The sequence below is a fragment of the Rattus rattus genome, chromosome 4 (assembly GCF_011064425.1).
Source record: "Rattus rattus isolate New Zealand chromosome 4, Rrattus_CSIRO_v1, whole genome shotgun sequence".
Classification (NCBI taxonomy): domain Eukaryota; kingdom Metazoa; phylum Chordata; class Mammalia; order Rodentia; family Muridae; genus Rattus; species Rattus rattus.
Window position 1 is genome coordinate 61782830 of NC_046157.1, and position 18337 is coordinate 61801166.

The following is an 18337-nucleotide window of genomic DNA, read 5'->3' on the forward strand; positions in this document are numbered from 1 at the left end:
AGAGAATTGTGGTGCTATAATTGTCTCCAGTGGTCTCAGTATAGGTAGAGAGTTCAATAATATTTTATTTTAAAAGATTTCATTTCCTAGAAGAAATCTAGTGCAAACCATTGAGCTATTATAAAGAAAAATTAAGTCATTCAGGAACCATATGATGTTTATTCTCAAAATACAATACTCTTTCAGTTCCTTGAAAATAATTGAAAGGAACAAAGCCATGAGAAGAAATCAATTTTTTCACCACTGTATTTAAATAGTGTAATGTGATGACCTGGAATGGCAGGCAGAGCATGCAGACCACTGTTGATTAGAAATACTACTGAACAGGAGAAAAATGGTTTTTATGATGTGTTGACTTTACTGGTGGAGTTGAAAGTGTCTGAGTGGCTCCGGAGTACCTAGTTAAGTTACTAGGTATTCACAAACCTGAACTGTGGAGGGTTCCTTAGTATAATTACCATGCACTCCGCGGAAGCTAATAGAGCTTTGCAGTAAGTGACTGATGATGCTTAAGTAACGGATTTTCCTTTAGGCGATGAGAAATCCTGTTATGCTTTTACCTAAATGACAGAAGAGAGAGAGGTTTTGTAAAACTTCATGGATGAGTAGCAAAATCTTGGAGAAATGGGAATAAATAGAGATGTTCCTTTGGTTGTTTCTATGAAGAAAATACACTGGCTTTATCTGTTTTTATAAGTTGTTTATTGTGTAAACTTTTGTTATTTTAATACCAAGTGACATCACTTATTTAAAACTATGTTCAATTGTAAAAAATATTGTTTTTCACTTTATAAAAGTTTTATAATGATTTTCCTAAAAAATATTACTTTTAAATAATATATTACTTTCATGGTACTTTATATTTTCAGTTAACCATTTAATTCATATAAGAAACTTTTCAAAATAACTAATCCAGGCCACGTATGCACATATGCAAGTCTGTATATATGTATGTATATGTGTATATGCATGTATTTGTATATGTGTACAAATATATATGTAGATGACTATATATGTGATTACATATATATGTACTTATTTAACTTGCATAGTTACTTTAATTGTGAAGTAAATAGTAATTTTAATGGATGCAATTTTAAGTGTGAGTATATAGACTTAAAGTGTTCTCTTTAATATAACAGATTAAGACCTTTTAAAAAGTTTTTTAAATCCTAGTGCTCTTAAAATTCGTGGTTGATCACACCAATTATAAAGAGTTTTTTTTCTACAAATAAAATCAGCACAAACATCTATAAAGAGAACAGATTTACAATCTGTACAGATAATGTGCACTTTTCTCCCAGTAATCATAGTCTTGAACAAGTTTATTTAAAGTGAAAATTAAAGTGACAAATTAATATTTAATATGTATCCAGTATAATGAGTATAGAAATCAAACTTGCAATGGTAGCCTACTGTTCACACTGAGGACAACATTTGGGAAACATTGGAATGACCCAATTGTCCTGTTCTCAATAGGAAGAGTAATGTTTTGAGACACAAGGAGTTATCTGGTAGGGCTCAGGTTCTGTTCTGCACATCATCTAGAAACAAGAATTTCTCCAGTATTGTATAGTCTTACAGATCATCTAATTCCCCAGATATAAAACTCAGGTGCTTTCCAGGTCATGTAAGGTATATTTGTTAAACATGCAAGGCAGACACTGCCAGCCCAGAGCAGTTAAGCTAAGCCTTGGAGGAACAGTTGCAGTGCATTCCAGGTCTCTTGCTACTTACCTGTCTCTAAGTAATAAATCTACCTCACATTACTTGTATTGATGAGTGTTCTGTCTCTCTACTTGCAGACAAATTGATAACCAGTTCAGAATGACTCTACCAAGAAACAAAAATGCCTGGAAACAGGAAGAAAGGTACCAATAAATCTTGGGAAGCACACAGACATTAGGAGTGGCAATTTATCATGAGAAGAACGTGAATTTTCACATCTTGAGTGTGTATGCATGTGTGTGTGCATGTGTGTTCCTGTGTGTGTTTCTTACTTAGTATATATTCTTCTGCTAATTAAGATAAATGCATACCATGTAGACTAAAACTTACATTAACAAAGCAGCTATTCAAAATAAAGCTAAACAATGGCAGAAAATAGAATTTTCTGCAACTGAATCCAGTAACATACACGAAAATTGAAAGTATAATCTTGAGTAAAATAAAATAGATGTAAATGTTTATATTGTTAATCCCACAGAGTGAGAATAATACTACTACCAAAAGCTTGAGTGAAATTTGAAACAAGCTTTATTAATTACTGGACAAAGATGTCAGACACTGGCTAGACCCATAACCAGGATTCCCAAAGAAGGCTCTGAATTACATTAGGGACATAATGACAAAACTCACGAGACTAGTTCAACTGTGTTTATTTTTTGAGATCTCCTCTTTTCTGTGTTTCTGGTTATAATGAACCACTAGAGTTTCTGAATGCAATAATAGGAGGTATCAAATCAGCAGCCACGTTGACATTTTTACTCAGAAATTCAGGCACTTAGCATAGTATCTCACACATTATCTAGTGCATGCTTGATTGCTGGGAGAAGCCACCAGCCTATAAATTCTCCATTTGTCTCTGTCAAGCTTTCTAAGTCCACATCCAGCCAGCTGCAGTCTTCATTCCAGGAAGATGGATTCTGGTTTCTCCAAGACAGCAACAGAATGAACGTTGGAAAGTATAAGAGTTGACAGTGATTCGTCTGCACATTTGCAGTGTCCAGGTTATGCTTTTGGGCTCCTTCTATGGCAGAGGCCACTGCATTAGTCAGTTTTCCTATTATTGTGATCAATTACTTGTCAAAGCAACTTAAGCAAGGAAGAAGGCTTCCCCAGTTTGAGGGTATAGCCTGTGATGGAGGAGAATGCATGCAGGCAGGGACGTGAGGCAAATGTGTATGTTTCGACAATACTCAAGCAGCAGAGTTCACTGTTAGAGTTAAGTTCACGGGGCTGGAGAGATGGGTCAGCTGTTAAAAGCTAGGCTCACAACCAAAAATATAAGAAATATGATGAAAATAAATATGGAGAATATCACCGTAATTGAAATGTCTTGACTTTCCTCTTGATCAAAAAGTCACACTGCCCTCTTTTTCGTGACGCCTCCCAGGCAGTTGGCTGTGTCAAGATGAAGCTGAATATCTCCTTCCCTGCCACTGGCTGTCAGAAACTCATAGAAGTGGATGACGAACGCAAGCTTCGTACGTTCTATGAGAAGCGCATGGCCACAGAAGTAGCTGCTGATGCGCTTGGTGAACAGTGGAAGGTGTATGTGGTCCGGATCAGCGGTGGGAATAACAAACAAGGTTTTCCCATGAAGCAAGGCGTTTTGACTCATGGCAGAGTGCGCCTGCTGTTGAGTAAGGGGCATTCTTCTTATAGACGAAGGAGAACTGGAGAGAGGAAGCGCAAGTCTGTTCGCGGATGCATTGTGGATGCCAACCTGAGTGTTCTCAACTTGGTTATTGTTAAAAAAAAAAAAAAGGAGAGAAGGATATTCCGGGACTGACAGATACTACTGTGCCTCATTGGTTGGGACCTAAAAGAGCTAGTAGAATCCGAAAGCTTTTTAATCTCTCCAAAGAAGATGATGTCCGCCAGTATGTTGTCAGAAAGCCCTTAAACAAAGAAGGTAAGAAGCCCAGGACCAAAGCGCCCAAGATTCAGCATCTTGTTACTCCCCGTGTCCTGCAACACAAACGCTAATGTATTGCTCTGAAGAAGCAAGGCACTAAGAAAAACAAGGAGGAGGCTGCAGAATACGCTAAACTTTTGGCCAAGAGAATGAAGGAAGCCAAAGAAAAGCGCCAGGAACAGATTGCCAAGACTCGTAGGCTGTCCTCACTGAGATCTTCTACTTCTAAATCTGAGTCCAGTCAAAAATAAGTCTTTTGAGAGTAACTAATAAATAAGGAGACCTTGAAAAAAAAGTCACATTGTGCATCAAAGAGGAGAATAAGCACTGAAGGCAGGATGTACGCTTGTGTGGTTGGTTGTTTTCAAATTTTGTTTGTCTGTTTATTCTTGTTGTTCAATTCTAATATGAGTGATTGGCGGTGGTGTCTTTTTCCCCATTGCTTCAGGCCATCTCCTCATAGTCTTTAGCAACTGGATAACCCAAGAATCAATGCACAGGAAATGGGAAAATGTTTAGTGTTCTAAGGGTAAAGGAGTTATTGCCCCAAGAAAGATACAAGTTATTGTTCTAGGGCCTCCATGACCACGTCCATCGTGTCTCTTTCATATCTGCAAGCACATTATCGTATGCTGCACTTTCAGCTGTGAGCTTAAGATGGAGCCCAGCCCCGTTGCACTGTCTGTCTTCTTGTGCTGACCTAGGAAATCACTTTCGTTGGTATTTCTTTTTGAACAGAGAAATCCATTCAATGGAAATCTGGGCTCCTTTGAAATAAGCTTGCATTTTAGAGACAGTGCTAGCCCTGCGGACATGGGGCAGGAGAGGCTCTTACTTTCAGAAATCTGTTCCTATTGCCCAGCAATGGCCGGAGCTTTCTCTCTAATGGTTTTAATCTCCATTGAAATTACAGCTTCTCTAGAACATTCCTTATTTATAACGTCAAAATCACTCAAATTCTCTCCAGAGCCAAACTTCCTAGTTTTCATTTCTCCTCTAGTTTTCTCTTTCATTCATATCTGAAGGAGAGCAGTGAGCATCCACCTTTCCAAAGGCTAAATGCTATGCACTCTAAAACGTCCTTTGCCAAGCATATTAGTCTATTACCCTTTATATATCATAACTAAATATGTAGGGATTTATTAATTATTTTGTTTATTTACACTCCAAATGTTGCCCCCCTTTCTGGTCCCCCTCCACGAATTTTTGCCCTGTCCCCTCCCCTTATCCCCTTTTCTTCTGAGAAGGTGCTCACCCCCCACCCCTCACCCTGCTAGTATACCCGTTCTCTGGGACATCCTTTCCCACTGAGGCCAGACAAGGTGCTCCTCTGCTACATATGTGTGGGGCAGGGGTACAGACTAGCCTATGTATGTTCTTTAGTTGGTGGCTTAGTCTCTGAGAGTTCCCACCGGTCTGTGGAGTTGATACTGTTGTTCTTCTTATGGGGTTGCCATCTCCTTCAGCTCCTTATGTCCTTCCTCTAACTCTTCCTTAGGGGTCAACAATCAACCTCAGACCAATGATTGGCTGTACCTGCATCTGTCTCAGTCAGCTGCAGCTATAGCCTCTCAGGGGACAGTCACTCTAGGTGCCTATCTGCAAGCACAACATGATTTCAGCAATAGTGTCAGTGTTTGGTACCTATACGTGGGATAGTTTGCAACGTGGGCCATCTCTTCACTGTTGAGCAGTATGGCTAAGGTTATCCCCATTGGGTCCTAGGAGCTTCTCATATCCCTTGTATCTGGAACTTTCCAGAGTATCGCCTACCTCCCACTCTACTGCTGGATCGGGTACAGGGAAGAAAGAAGAGTAGCCTAGAAGGCCAGGAGGATGCATATGTAGTTTTAACATTGAGTTTTCAAAGCCATTATAAATTTAATATATGTTATGACATTTTTTCATTTTCAAAATTAACAGTTTTAATACACCCACCAGATTGGGTTTGTTATTTTTTGAATATGCAATAAAAATAGCAATACTTTCTGTATATGAGCATTAGATTTGCAGTAGAGAACACAAACATTTTAAGGCCAGTGCTTTCTATCCTAGGAGTCTGGGACTAAGAGAGTGCATGAACAATAATGAGGACAGAAGAGAAGAGAAAGGAAAATAGGGGAATAGTAAATTAGATGAATTGTTCTCTGTGTGGTGAAGAGTACAATTCTAGCACAGTTTCAGAGGTAAGAGGTTTTCCTCCATGAACAAAATCATAAGATACAATTTGTGAATGCGTGCTTTAGCATTTCCAAGAATAAGAAAGGATTAAAATTATGCATATGAGCCAAATATGCATAATTTTTGACATAAAGCCAAAGCAATGATGAGAGAAGGGAAGAGAGAAGAAAGACTCTCATTAGAACCCCAAATGCATGTTGTCAATTCAGGAAACTACACACAAATTCTAATATACTTTTCATCTAGCCTGATAGCCAAAATTCAAAATACTGTTTCAGTATTTTTTTAAATAAATCTATTATTGTTTGCTAAAACATAATTTATGTTTAATGCTTGCCATTATCTCATTTGACCTTCCCTTTCCGTTAAGGAACATATATGTGCTTTCAGAGCTGTGAAGTATCAGATCTATTTGTAAAACGAGTCCCTGAGTCTGACAGTTGAGTGAGTCCTCATTTCCAGGTCATTGTGATTTTGTTCCTGTCACTTCCTATCATTTCTGGCAAAAAAAAAATATTAATTTCTGTGACTCCAAGTATGTTTCAAGGCAATTGCTTGAAAAAGTTGTTTTTTGGTTGTTTATTTATTTTAATGATTTCAACTCATATTTCTTAATTCAAATTTTTCCACTATTAGGAAAAAATACGCCACTTTTAGTTCAAAATTATAAAGTCTCAGCTCCCTGGTTTTCCCTAGTTTCTGATCTTGTCACAGTGTTATTCAAAGAAGTCTCTACTGTGAATTGGAGCATGGGAGAAGCTCCGCAGTGAAGAGCGAGCAGGAATAGCTTTCGTTCCTGAAACTTCGAAATCTCCCTAATCTGAATGTACAATAAGAAATAAATGTTGTCTATAGCGGAAATCTCATATTCATTGCTATATTTCATGGATTTAATATATAATGCATGTTAGGGGAAAATAATCATTTATATATTTCTTTTTCTTTTAAAGTGTGTGTGTTTGCATGAGTGTGTGCGTGTGTGTGCCTGTGCGTGTGTGTACGTGTATGTTCTGTGAGCACTGTCTGCATAAGTGTATGAGGAATGTCCTCGGCCATGGAGCATAGAGGTCCATGTTAGATGCAGAAGCTAGAGTTATATGCAGTTTGGAGCTGATGAACAGGGATGCTAGGAAATGATAGGAAACAAAGTTAGGTTCTTTGTAAGCATAAGATATGTGGTTCCCTGCTGAGCCATCTCCCTAGACCCTCACTTATTTTTAATGTAATTCATTGTATTTTCCTGGACTACATTAAAAGTAGCACTTCTGTGTTGGTTTTAGCTGTCAACCCTCATACACAAGCATGCCTGAACATGTGCATGCATAAGCATTCACAATCTTACACATATTCAGACCAGACACACATCTTTAAAAGTACAGATTTGTGATAAAATACCTTAGAAATATTTTATTAGTTGTTTAGTCACTTCCATTGCTATTTCATGTGTCTGAACTAAAGAAGGATTTTGCAAGATAATCTGAAAATCCTGGATTGAAAACTTCAGCACTAGAGTGATGTTGAGGTGAAACGCAGAGTACCAGATTTGAGATGTAGCTATGCATAAATCAAATTTAATGAGCTTATATTGAGTCTCATAAATGGAGTACGTTAGTTATTTAAACAAATGCCGATGATTACTGTATTACTTTGTATGTGTTAAGTATCAATAATATTTTTGTTGGAGTTCTTCGCTTTATTTTCCAGTAATCTTTATCACATTTACTGTCTTATCATGATCATATTTGATCACTCTGAAATGAAAAAAGGTCCCATAGTATGGATCATTATTGGTTTAAAACCATATGGTCATTTCATTCTATTTTATTAGTCTAAAGGTTAATGTGAGATCTAGTAGAGGCAAGGGAATATAAGAGAAAGGGTAATAAGATAAATTATGCACGACATATTCTCTCTGAGAAAAGTGAAGCTCAAAGGAAGGGAAGGAACTTTAATCCAGTTCTCTGGGTTCTGTGTTTTGACAAAGGCTGGATGAATTCTGTAGCTTTGAAATACAGTAGCCTGCTTCTAAACTACAAGGAGGAACTCCTAAGGAGACAGCTAAGCAAAATCAAAGTTTCGGCTCCTTTAAACCACCAAAACTATATAGGTGCTTAGCTGTAGACATCTGTAGTTACTTATAAGCATGTGGTTGATTCACATAGAACATTTTCACTTCAGCATGTGTTCGATGTTTGGATTACACCAAATATTCTTTTGGAATTTGTGGTATTTTTAATAGCTTTTTAAAAATTTGAATTTTTGGAAATCCTGTTTACCTTCCAGTTTTCAGGCTACGATTATAACAAAAAATATTAGAAAGAAGCATGAAAAGTATTCATTGGGAATTTTCTGTCACAATATTACTATTTTATTTTTAAAGTAAAGATTACATAATAGCAAAACTACAATTTTTATGACAACTGGTGAATTCCTTAAATATTTATTTAAGAAATACTGTTATTTCTTAAAAATAATGTTTTATCATAATTAGCCTTTTTATTGAAAATTTCATTCTTTTATATAATGTGTTGCTATCAAATTCATCAGTCATTCCCTCCCCTCAAATTCCTGCCCATTCTACCATGACTTTTATGTGACATTCAGACTAAATCCAAATTCTTTTTCAGAAATGTCACTTGTCCTTTCTGTAATTACTGCAGTTGACCTTTGCACACCACAAACAGTGTATCAGTACTATGCCAATGACATTGAATATAGTCTGCCTCCTATTTCACAAGACAATAATAGTAAATATGCTGCTGAGGTTTTTGTTCTTTTAATAATTTCTATAGAAAAAGGCACAGATGTGTAAAAGCAAAGGATAATTCATCCAAGCTGACTGAGCTTATCACGGATAATTAGAACGCACAGGTGTCCAAACTGACCATGTTATCCATATTCTGAATTAAAGTACATACGCTCTAGTGTTGAAGCAAAGTTGCTTGTTTAATGGTGGCTGCAGTCAGAGACAGGATGATATGGATATTGGGACCCTGCTAAGGTAGAAAAAGAAGAGTATACCTGCCACAGCCCTCTCCCATCTAGAATGTCCACAGCTTCCTAAAAGCCTTCTTAAGTTTTGAAAGTCAACTTTTCTGATCTCATTAACATTCCTCAAAAGCTCCATCTTTGAAAATATTTCCAAATTCAAACTCTGCCTTCAGAGAAGAAGCAGGAGCACAATTATAAGCAAGATTCACTCTCATGTAACAAATTGTTTTATAAGAGAGAATCCAAGGTCCCAGAAAGATTACCTTAGTTAATTCCAAAGCAGATCAACCTAATCAATTGATAACTTCCCACTAGGAAACAGCCATTAAAGGTTTCAAGAGTTCATTGTAAACAAGCCTCCAATTTATAAGTTGTTGACAAAAAATTTTAAATATATTCATGCAGTAAGCCAGACACTAGGAAATGTCAATGTATTATATGTTTGTCAATGCACTAATTATTTTCATTGGTGTTCCTGTGCATTGTTTGACAGAGGCAAGAAGAATGAGGGATTTATCCTGGCTACCAGTGTGATGGTATGGTCCAGCAGGCGGAAGAATTCAGGGTAGCAGCAATGTGGAACAAAGATATAAGGCTGCTGTTCTTTTTTATATTGATATTTATATTTTTATTGGATATATTTTTATTTACATTTCAAATGTTATCTCCTCTCCTGGTTTTCTCTCCGTAAGCCCCCTATTCCATTCCCTCTCCCCCTTCTTCTATGTCGCTGTTCCCCAACCCATCTACCCACTCCTTCCCACCTCCCCACCCTGGCATTCCCCTACACTGGGGCATTGAATCTTAGCAGGACCAAGGGTTTCTCCTCCCACTGATGCCCAACAAGGCCATCTTCTGCCACATATGCAGCAGTAACCATGCATCTGTCCATGTGTACTTTTGGATGGTGGCTTAGTCCTTGGGAGTTCTGGTTGGTTGGTATTGTTGTTGTTATGGGGTTGCAAACCCCTTCAGCTCCTTCAGTCCCTTCTCTAACTCTTCCATTGGGGCACTGTTCTCAGTTCTTTTTAGTTAATCCTGGAGTCTACTGGGTGATGCTCCTGTGTCTTGTACCCTCAGTTAAACCCCAGTGTAAACACCTTCATAATATTCAGAAATATTCAGAATCCTATGTGATTTAGGATACTGTCAAGTCAATAATCAGTGTTAACTACAATGGTTACATTTAGGGATTAAAGGTTCAATACAAGCTGCTTAAAATTAATTGCTCAACTCCTATTTTATGTATTTTAGAAAAATAATAACTAATCAAATTCATTAAAAATTACTTTCTCACTGACTGCTATGTTTTATTTGTTAGCACTCATGGCTCTTTTCTAGGGCTGGATTTTAATTAAAGATACAGTTTCGTTGAAGATTTGTCTCTCTCACCAGTGTTCTCTAAATTCTTGAGTTGTGACCTCAGAGTAAATTTTATGTCTTCATAGCCATTATGTAACATGAGTGGGAGTATAAATATATGAGGAGAATTATTTTCATCATCCTCAGTTCTTGTGTATAGGTCTGCTTTCCACACAGCAAAAAACAGCCTTTCTTAAAATGTACTACAGCAATCCCAAGTGAAGAAGCTTAGCATTAACTTTCTTTTATTTCTGAAGCTTGTCATGAGACCTGTCAAGTTCCCACTTTCTTCCTGGATCAGTACTGTTCATGACCCATCCTAAATCAATAGCCTTAACGCTTAGAAGCCATTGCTGTTTCTTTCAGAACTAAGAATACTTCCTCCCTGTCCTGGCACTACCTCATAAGGAGACACGAAGAAGCATGATTCTCTGGTGCTGCTATATTTTTTAATGACTGCTTAAAAGGAATAGAATATTTAATGTATGTCTTTGTGAGCTATGTCTCCTATAAATAACAAGACAGAAGGCAGTAGAGCTATGGCCGATTAATTGTTCAGTCTCCTTTGCAGAGGCGGGATGGTTTTAACAGTATTTGGGAAATTTCTCAGAGGTCATAGCCACTCACTGAGTTTTTCTTGTTCAGCTATCAAGAGTTTAATGGTCTCTCACTTTGTATTTCTTCACATTTGTTACTGTTACTTTTCAAATCCCTTTACTTCCTCATTTATCCTCCCTGAAAATGTCCCAATCCAAATAATTTTAAGCACATTGTATCTCTGCCTCAGGCTCTGCTTCTTGTGGAACTCAGATAACAGTATCTCGACACCATGATTGTTGCTGCTCCCACACCGACGCTGAGAAGTAGTCAGAGCATTGCATTTTATCATATAATACATGTTCCCCACCCCCATTTTCTCACTTTCCACTAAATGTGTGTTCTATACATGTGATCCTTCTGATTTCTCTGAGATTTACAAATATTCCTTAATAGACAGAATTTCTGTTTCTCACCTGGTACTATGGAGGAAAAACTGTTAGAAAAAAAAAAAGACACAGAAGGAAAACATGATTAATATGTCATTTTAAATCATCACTGTTAGCATATGCAAACCAGTAGCAACATGGTATTTTTGTGTGTAATTGGCATGTGTTGTACTAAAACAAAGACCACTTAATCTTTAGAACCATCCATAGGCCTGGGCAATCAAATCCATTCATTTTTAAGGCTGGTAATACATTTTGTTTTCGATCCAACCAAACAATGTGAGAGTTTCAGGAAGCTTTCTATGGAGTAAATGGTTTCTTTAAGAGTTATTTTTTATGCGCTGTATTTTCAGAGAGAATTTGGAGCATTTGTTTACAGTACTTCTCACTGTAATTTTAAAAATGCTATTTTCAAACCTATACTACTATCAATGGTCTCCATAAGCTTAAAGTCAGTCCTGATGAACTTCTAGCTATGAAAATTTGCAAGAATTTATTTATTTCTCTGCCTTCTTAAGCCAGAAAATATAAAATATTAATCAAGATCAGTGTTTAAACTTTTACGAGGAGTGAGATTACCATACATACAAGACACTGGCTCATTTCTAAAAGTTTTAAGGCACAGAGTTTTCTGTTGTGTGATACATGCAGTGTTATCGTCCCCTGAATGAGATGAAACAGTGAATGTGACCTGTAATTTTTTTCTGTTGAACACTGAACACACTTTATTTATGAAACTATCAGGTTCAGTAGATGGAACAGTTGTGGTTATACTTTTGAGTCATAAAAGAATGCTGAGTTTAGGGAAAACATTTATTTACTTTTTGAATACGTGTGCTAATATGGTACGATTGAGTATTTTAGTTAGGACTTGTAATTGAAGATGACAAAATGAGAAGTAGAGAGAGCATGAATGTGAGCTCCTAAACCCCACTCAATAAAGTAAGTTTCTTTACAGTTAAATCTCGACTATTATATTCAATAGAGAGATTATCTGGAGAAGCGGGGTTTTACACTAGACTACCAATTCCATACATATCGTTGTACAAGCCATTGTTTTTCATTCAAAACATGAAAATACCTAATCAATAAACATTGTGAGATAAGTTCCAGAGCCCAGCAATAAAATGCATAACAGGATCAAGGAGTCACATGATACCTGTGTTACTTATTGTAAGTTTATGCTCATACTGTACTATAGATTATCAGATATTTAATAATGCATTAAATGCAAAATATGAAAACCTTTTCCCATTCCTCAGAGCTCAATATGAGATTGATTTTAGTTAATTTCCTTTTTTTTTTTTTCCGGAGCTGGAGACTGAACCCAGGGCCTTGTGCTTCCTAGGCAAGCGCTCTACCACTGAGCTAAATCCCCAACCCCGATTTTAGTTAATTTCAAGAACCATTTGGAGTATGGTTTTAGGTTCTATATAAAAGAAAGATAAAAGGCAGGTTGTTGATTATACCAGAAACTGGACTTGGCTGCAGTAGTGTGGGTCAAGGAGTAAAGAAGTGTGTTGTCCATCAGTCACTGGCCTGGGATCTTGAAGTATCCTGCCATATATTTATTCTACTACAGTAACATGTTTACTTTTACAGACTCATGTGTTAAGGTCATGTATGACTCAGAAACATTAAAAATATAATTATGATATATGTGACGCAAGTGAGTTTTTGTAAATGAAAAATTTGATTTTGTTTACAAATAGGGGAATATACAAAGAAAACATCACCATATCTTCAGAAAGTAATTGCTATCTTTATTTGTATAACGTACTTGTTGATGTTTGAATGTAACTATAATTTGTCCCTAAATGACCTATGCCCATCAGGCAATTTTTCACGTGTCTTACTTGCGTGAAGAAAACACAGATAAGAGGTTTTGGCTATTTCAGTACACTTGACTTAACCTAATTTTTGTCCAATCTGTGAGTTGAAATAATTATAACAATTTATGATAACTTCAAAGTTCAGAAAATAATTTTGCGAAGAATTAGTTTCAAAGTAATGACACATATAATTAAATATTTATAGTAATAACCTAGTTCTAGAAATGGAACTTAAATATTTATTTATAAATTAAAATATTTTCCTATGAATGAATTATACATATCTGCACATAATGAATCATAAGTGTACATGGTCTTTTACGTAGAGTACAATGAGTCTCTTTAACAGGACTCTGAAACTACAGCCTCTGATGCAAAACAAGCAGCATTGTTTTGGATGTCTTTGTTATAGGAAGTTACTTCCACTTTGTTGACAGAAAATATACAATTTCAAGTAATACGTGGCTCAATTTGAATCGTTTATTCCATGAACAGCCTGATTATTATTTTTCTTTCACTATTTTCTTTAATTCTGCAACAATTTAAACATTTAAAACTATTATTATTGTCTAATTTGATTTAAATCGGGTAATCTGAATGCAGTTTTCATTTCTTCCCTGGGGAAAAAGAAAGCACAAAGAAATGTTTACTAATGATTGAATCCCATTACTATCGAGTTTGTTGTTTGAGTAAAAGATTCTGTCTTTTTTACACAGCGCAAAGTTGTTAAGGATGAAAATATCAAAATGGATGCTAAAGGCTTCCCCAAGTACTTTAACATATTGTTCAAAAAGAAAAGAAAAAGAAAAGACCCTTATCCAAGAAAAGTAAAAACTAATTATTCTGTTCCCTCCTCCCAGATATAATATAAAAAGAATCTAGACAGGAAGCCACTGGAAATAATTCTTAAAAATTGGGATAGGGATGATGAGGTGTAGCCCTTCATGGTTGATGGCTTCCGGTGACAATGGTGGTTGGAAAGGACTTGGTTTTCTAAAAGGGGCTACCCAGTGCTCCAAGTTAACTGTGCTCCAATGAGTATATAGGCGATACAAATCAGATGTGGTTTATGCTTTTTTATTTTCTGTTCTACTTCTTTAGTTTTGGAGGACGTCACAGGGGTTGGGGATAGATCAGGGAGAACCGGAAGGTAAATGAGATCAAGGTGCATTATGTAAAATTTCCAAAGTATCAATAAAAATTTTATGCTCATAAATAAATAACTTTATACCTATAAATATAATTACCTTTTTGCACATTGATTTTTGAGAATATGTCTCCCTACACAGCACAGTCTGGTCTGAACACTTTGTTCACCGTGCCTTAGTACCTTGAGTACAGGTACGTTGTAGCACACCCACTTTACTCTGGAATCCTTGCTGACGTCTCCCATGTCTACCACTTACTCTCAAAAACTAAGGTGTACTTACCAGATATTTCATACTGAAATGGGCAATCAAAATGGAATCACATTTATTATCTTTTTTTTCTTTTTCTTTTTTTCTCCATCTTTATTAACTTGCATATTTCTTATTTACAATTCAATTGTTTTTTCCTTTCCCGGTTTCCTGGCCAACATCCCCTAACCCCTCCTCCTCCCCTTCTATATGGGTGTTCCCTTCCCCATCCTCCCCCCATTACCGCCCTCCCCCCAAAAATCACGTTCACTGGGTGTTCAGTCTTAGCAGGACCCAGGGCTTCCCCTTCCACTGGTGCTCTTACTAGGCTATTCAATGCTACCTATGAGGTCAGAGTCCAGGGTCAGTCCATGTATAGTCTTTAGGTAGTGGCTTAGTCCCTGGAAGCTCTGGTTGCTTGGCATTGTTGTTCATATGGGGTCTCGAGCCCCTTCAAGCTCTTTCAGTCCTTTCTCTGATTCCTTCAACGGGGGTCTCGTTCTCATTTCAGTGGTTTAATGATGGCATTTGCCTATGTATTTGCTGTATTCTGGCTGTGTCTCCCAGGAGAGATCTACATCGGGTTCCTGTCAGCCTGCACTTCTTTGCTTCATCCATCTTATCTAATTGGGTGGCTGTATATGTATGGGCCACATGTGGGGCAGGCTCTGAATGGGTGTTCCTTCTGCCTCTGTCCTACACTTTGCCTCTCTATTCCCTCTCAAGGGTATTCACATTTATTATCTTAAATTAAAACTTTCCAAATGAATATTATTTTCATAAAAAAGAGCTATGTAATTTAAATTTTCTGAGACTATCTTACATTTCACACATGGTCTGTAAAGGGAATGTAGGCTTTAATAGAATTTTATGAAAAAGTCTATTCTTGTCTGGGGTTTGAAATAAAAAAGGAGGAAGTTCTATTTACCAAACCAACTTAACAAAACTTACACAGCCACTGAAATACAAAGGTTCTCCTGATTCTAAATAGATGGTTAAAAATCAAAATGCCTTTAGGATATAGAATGTGGTTCAAATAATATTGAAACACATCCCACATGAACTTCCCCAAAGTATTAGTGTTTCAATTCCATAGTAACTAGCAGTAAATAAGATCTGTGAGAAAATAATGTAGGAAGGAATAACATTTTAAAATGGCTTCTTTCCTTTAGTTTACTTGTAATAATTGAGACAACCATAAACATTAAGTTATAAGAAAGGCTACTGAGCCACACTTACATTTTGAAATAAGAATGATACGAAACTCAATCGAGATGTTAAAAATGGTAAGCGAGTACACAATAATCAGACCTGTTGGGATTTTAGGTAGAAAGCATTCTTAATAAGTGGCATTTGTTTATGCCTTATGTGCTTTCATAATTACAAAGCTTCTATGGTCTCTGTGTGTGTAACAGAGGGAGGTGACGCTGAATAAATGGGAGTTGGAAGATTGGAGAAGGATGAAGAGATGTATCAGACTCAATTTCTATTCATATGGCAATCGAGGTAGAATTACCATGAAATCTAAAAATCTGAGTATTTATTGATCTCTTGTTTTCTCTTCATTCTCTTCGAACACCAGTGAAAATTGGATGTCACTTTAAACCCACTGTTATTGTAATTACATATCAAAATTTTGACCAAGTCAATATGATGTTTGGGTTCATGTCGAGAAAATGTAATTACAAAATAATAAAAAAAGTGAACATATTTTTCTTGCTTTCAATATTTTTGCTTCAATTTATAAATTATGATATAATGCTTTATTCTCCAGGATAGAGACTGATATATTATTTCAATAGTTAACAAATGATTTACTTAGCTAAAAGAGTCAAATGTAGAAATGAAGAAGTTACTGTTCTGTGTCTGGACAGCACAGACACTAGGACAAGAACTGACAATTGGAAACTCATGGAAAGAAAAAGCTACTGTATAGCCAATGATATTATTAACAAAGCAAAGAGGCAGCTAACAGAAGGAAAGAAAAACCTTTGTCAGCTATAGGTCTGACAGAGGATGAGTATGTAGAATAGAAAAAGAACTCAAGAAAGGAACTCCTGAACAAAAGTGAGAAGGAAGGAAAGGAGGAAGAAAAACTTACACTTAAAAAACAAACAAACAAACAACAACAACGAAACAACTCAAGGAAAAAAATGAACTGTGCAATCAAAGTTCTCAAAGGAAAATAAATTCCCAGTAAACACACTGAAAAATCATTCAGTCCCTCATTTATCATAGAAAGGTAGATTTCATATGATCAAATTCAAAATGGCTACCATCTGAAATAAAAATCACAATAAATGCATAATTTTATATTTGTATAAAGAACAGGGAAATCAGATCCTTTGGCCACTTGACTACTGTCTCCTTAACCTAATTATTGTACAATGATTGGTAAAAATTAAATGTAACAATTTTTACTTAATTTAAAGTACAAACACATAATATCTCTCAGTCCTAACACAGATATAAACTTTTACCTCAAAGCCTCGATGTGCGGATCCCTACTCAAAATGGTCCAATGTAGATATGACTGAAACTCACAGAACTCCAAAGTAGGCTTCATGGCCATTATTATTATTGAGATTTTCATATATTGGCACTTTATTCATATCATTTCCTCACCTTTTGTCACTGAAGCTCCCCCCATGTGCCTTCCCAATACCCTCTCAAATTTACATCTGCTGAGTCCATTTAGTGGTTTTTATATGTGTTTAGTCTGAACCCTTGTCTTTATATAAGCAATTAGGGAGCTGTAAGACTAATGATCCTTCTCTCTCGGTAGTCATTAATTTTCTGTAGCTCTTTATCCAGGGGTTGGGGCATATGAGATTTCCCCAATAGACTATATATCTTTTACAATTTCTTGGAATCGTCTAACCAACAAGTCTGACTCAATTTCCTTAACATAACTTTAACTTCTCCCAACTTCAGTCTGTATATGTGTCTATGCAGGGGTTGGGGCATATGAGATTTCTCCAATAGACTATATATCTTTTACAATTTCTTGGAATCGTCTAACCAACAAGTCTGACTCAATTTCCTTAACATAACTTTAACTTCTCCCAACGTCAGTCTGTATATGTGTCTATGCCAAGGACATAGGCTTCAACCTAACAGTTAAATCTTGTTTTCATGAATCTTCTTGTTTAATGAAGACTAAGACAGTTAATCTTCACATTTTGATTTCATAATTGAGATAATTTTCATTCCTTATCATTTTGAAGTAAAGATAAATTGCAGTATTTTTCTTTTTTACTATGAGAGCGTTACTCTCTCTCCTTTCCTCCCTTCAAACCCTACTATATGTCCCTTGCTCTATTTTCTCCCATCCGTATCATGTCTGACCAAATGATGACTGGAAAGTTGTCTTCACCTAGCTACATGAATTCAAGGGCTGTTCTGAAAGTTACCTACAACCAGATATACTATTATGAGGCTGGTATGGTCATGGTAAATCTGAGTATCCCCAATCTAACAGTGTATGGTTAGACTACAGAAATCTGTTTTCCAGCTGTAGTAATCATATGCCCTATGACCTTGCCTATGTTAGTTGTGCATAGCTCTGTTACAAGCACAGCACTGCAAGCTTCTTAACACATTTTGCTTTGTTTCTCCTGGGAAAAAGGTAATTGTTTTTCCCCCAGGGACCCTCTGGTTCTCTCTTCAATCAAGCTTGTACTTTATATAATGCAGACCTCTTTCCTTAAACATGTATCTAACATATTTAGCTTCCACACTGATTCTCAACATTCTCATTAGTAGTTCACATAAAGAGAAGAGATTCCTGGGGCTTGAAAATAGGAAAATTGCTTTCTCCACATTCTTGCTAGCATCTGCTGTCACCTGAGATTTTGATCTTAGCCCTTCTGACTGGTGTGAGGTGGAATCTCAGGGTCATTTTGATTTGTATTTCCCTGATGACTAAGGATGTTGAACATTTCTTTA

The 18337-nt window shown here is 36.4% G+C and overlaps 1 pseudogene; it reads left to right on the plus strand.

Annotated features, from left to right (window-relative positions):
- The first annotated feature begins 3124 nt into the window (after positions 1-3124).
- LOC116898001 lies at positions 3125-3891 on the plus strand (annotated as a pseudogene).
- Positions 3892-18337: the final 14446 nt, after the last annotated feature.